This window comes from Rhinopithecus bieti, unplaced genomic scaffold, assembly GCF_001698545.2.
Source record: "Rhinopithecus bieti isolate Rb0 unplaced genomic scaffold, ASM169854v2 scaffold_8783, whole genome shotgun sequence".
NCBI lineage: Eukaryota > Metazoa > Chordata > Mammalia > Primates > Cercopithecidae > Rhinopithecus > Rhinopithecus bieti.
Genome location: NW_016806197.1, coordinates 2,329,656 through 2,333,073, shown reverse-complemented (window position 1 = coordinate 2,333,073; position 3,418 = coordinate 2,329,656).

Here is a 3,418-nt window from a genome sequence, read left to right as displayed (position 1 = left end):
TTTTTTGAGACGGAGTCTGGCTTTGTCACCCAGGCTGGAGTACAGTGGAGTGATCTCGGCTCATTGCAAGCTCCGCCTCCCGAGTTCACGCCATTCTCCTGCCTCAGCCTCCCAAATAGCTGGGACTACAGGCGCCCGCCACCACGCCCGGCTAGTTTTTTTGTATTTTTAGTAGAGACGGGGTTTCACCGTGTTAGCCAGGATGGTCTCGATCTCCTGACCTCGTGATCTGCCTGCCTCGGCCTCTCAAAGTGCTGGGATTACAGGCGTGAGCCACCGCGCCCGGCCTTATTGAACATATCTTTTATGTAACTTACTTAAAAGTTATTTTGTAGGGAAATGTGTAAAAAACCCCTGCTTTTTGGAATCATGAAAATATTTCAGGGGTCTCCTGTCTTGGGTTTGGAACCCCCCACCCTCTCTCTCTGTAAAGGGGAGCTTCTGCCTTCTTTCTTGCCTATTAAACTCTCTGCTCCTTAAAACCAAAAAAAAAAAAAAAAAAAAAAAAAAAAAATATTTCAAAGTTAGATTATGGTGATGGTTTTCCAACTTTGTAAATATACTAAAATCGTTCAATGGTACACTTTAAACGGATGGACTTAATGGCATGTAAATTATCTCAATAAAACGATTTAAAAAAATTCTTGAGGCTACTGGGGATGGTGGGAGGCGGGGACGGCACACAGCTACCCAAATGACTCCTAATTTACTAAGGCAGGCCTCCACAGACCTAGACAGGCAGTGCGGCCCGTGGGAAGCCGAGGATGCCCGCGCCGTCATTACCCGGCTGCAGCACCCTGGGCCATAAAGGCGGCCACTGGCACTTGGGGGTCGCACTTCCCAGCCCGCTTCCCCGAGAGCGGCCCCCGCCTGCGGTCTGGACCTGGCAGTCCGGATGTCCTGCCATCGCTGATTGGGCTGCAGGCGGACACGTGGTCTCAGCCGGCCAATCGGGTGCGTTCCCCGACGGCGGCTCTGGGTTCCGGATGCGCGCTGGCTCTGAGAGACCTCGCGCTGCGCTCGCGTGCACCAGGGCCCGCCTTCGCCCCGGCCAACTGCGGGCCTCCGCGCTCACAGTCGGGCAGGTGTTGAGCCCCGGTAGGCCCCAGGCGCTTCCCTGCATCGAGGCGTTCAGGCTGGGCTGGAGGACCGGGCAGAGTCCCAGTGGCCCGCATTGGCTGAGTCCTGCGGAAGGAGTGGGCGTCGGCATGGACGGGAAGACCACGGGCCAGGCACTCTCAGCTTGGCCGTGCCCCATGGCCCCGCGCGAACGCCCTGCACCCAGGGACCTCAGCCGGGCCCGCGAAGTGTTCATCGTTCTTGTCGTTTGACCGCTGTTTTGGACAGATGAGTACCCAGAGGCCCAGGGTAGAGAATCCTATTATGTGATGAGTTACCCCGAACTTTGGCTAACTTAAAAAACACTAGTTTCTTTAAAAAAAAAAAAAGAAAAGAAAAAGAAAAGAAGAAAAGAAGGGTGTATCTTCATGGTTGTTTTCTGCAACTAATTTGGTAAATACCGGAATTATACGTTAATTTATTTGGTGTAAACGTTGCTCTTGCTCTGTATAAAAATAGCCCTGGTAAAGAAAATACCTAAATTCTAAATTTAAAATTTCAGGTTTTGAGAATCTGGATGGTAAACCCGGGCAGGAGCTGCTGAGTAGGAAAGGGAGCAGAGTGCATTTGGGGGATGAGCCAGCCATGTAGCCCGGGGTTTCAACTTTCATAGCCCAAATGTGGAGTGACTAACTTCTCTTGCAGATTGAAGTCCATTATGGGAGGACCAAGCTTTGGCTTGGTTTCCTGATCACCCAGGGGTTTTTGAGTTCTCCCACTCTGATTGGGCCCTGGGGTCTTTAAAGAAGACAACACGATGCAACTGTTAGTGACCAAGAATATGTTCAGCATCAACATTTCACTATCCTTCACCCCTGGCAGGGTATCACATAACCAGATTTTTCTTAAGAATAGAATCAATGTTATTTTTACATAAAATTATTTAACGTTGGATTTTTGCAGAAATTAATAAATATATGTATTATTATTAATTTTTTTTTGTAGAGACTGGTGTCACTGTGTCACCCAGGCTGGTCTTGAACTCCTGGCCCTAAAGCTATCCTCCTGCCCTGGTCTCCCAAAGTCCTGGGATTACAGGCATGAACCACTAGCACAGTGGGTGCTGGCCAGACTTTTTTGAGCAATGAAAATGTGTGGGAATAGATGTTTTGGGTTCTCTGAATTTTCTGATTAAACAACCACTGGAAAACTAGGTTCACTCATCCTATGAGATGTATTGAGGCCCTGCTGCATGTAAGCGCGCGTTGTTTGTGTGTGGTAAAAAGGTCCAGCCACGGGAGGCTGTTCAGGTCTAACAAGCTCAGGACACACGTGGAGGTTACTTTATAATCCTGATGTGTAGTTTTGTCGTCTGAGTGGTTGGCACAGAGAGCAGAGCTGGAACAGACAGACACATCAGGGCTTGATTCCAGCCCTCCAGTTTTAGTTCTTGGGGAAGATGCCGAGTCTCAGTTTCCACCCCCATAAAATGGAGTCTCTCCTTACTGGATTGTGAAGAGGATTAGAAATAAGGGTGTAAGGTGTTGTGCACAGTAAAATGCTAGTAGCCATTTAGTAATTGATAGCGGTAACTTACTATTTTTTGGAGACAGAGTCTTGCCCTGTAACCCAGGCTGGAGTGCAGTGGCATGATCATGGCAGTCTCAACCTCTTAGGGGCCAGTGAACCTCCCACCTCAGCCTCCTGAGTAGCTGGGACTATACGCATGGACCACCAAATCAGGCTGATTTTTATATTTTTTGTAGAGATGGGGTTTCACCATGTTGCCCAGGCTGGTCTCAAACTTCTGGATTCAAGCGATCCACCTGCCTTGGCCTCCTAAAGTGTATTAAGTTTCTTAAAGGGTAGATAAATTCAGAAGTTTCAGTTGAGACCCAGTAAACTTAAATTTCACTAACAATTTTATTTGCCAAGTGCATTAAATTTGGGGGGAACTTCCCAAATATCAATTAAGCTACTTAAAAAATAACTGAATGCTCTTATACCCTCCACTTTCATCCATTCCAGGTCACAAGAAAAGTGTTTCATCGGGGCCGGGTGTGGTGGCTCACGCCTGTAATCCCAGCACTTTGGGAGGCTGGGGCGGGTGGATCATTTGAGGTCAGGAGTTCAAGACCAGCCTGGCCAACAGGGTGAAACCCCATCTCTATTATAAATACAAAAAAATTAGCTGGGTGTGGTGGGTGCCTGTAATCCCAGCTACTAGGGAGGCTGAGGCAGGAGAATTGCTTGAACTGGGGAGGCAGAGGTTGCAGTGAGCCGAGATCACGCCACTGCACTCCAGCCTGGGTGACAGAGTGATGAGGCTCCATCTCAAAAAAAAAAAAAAGCATATCAT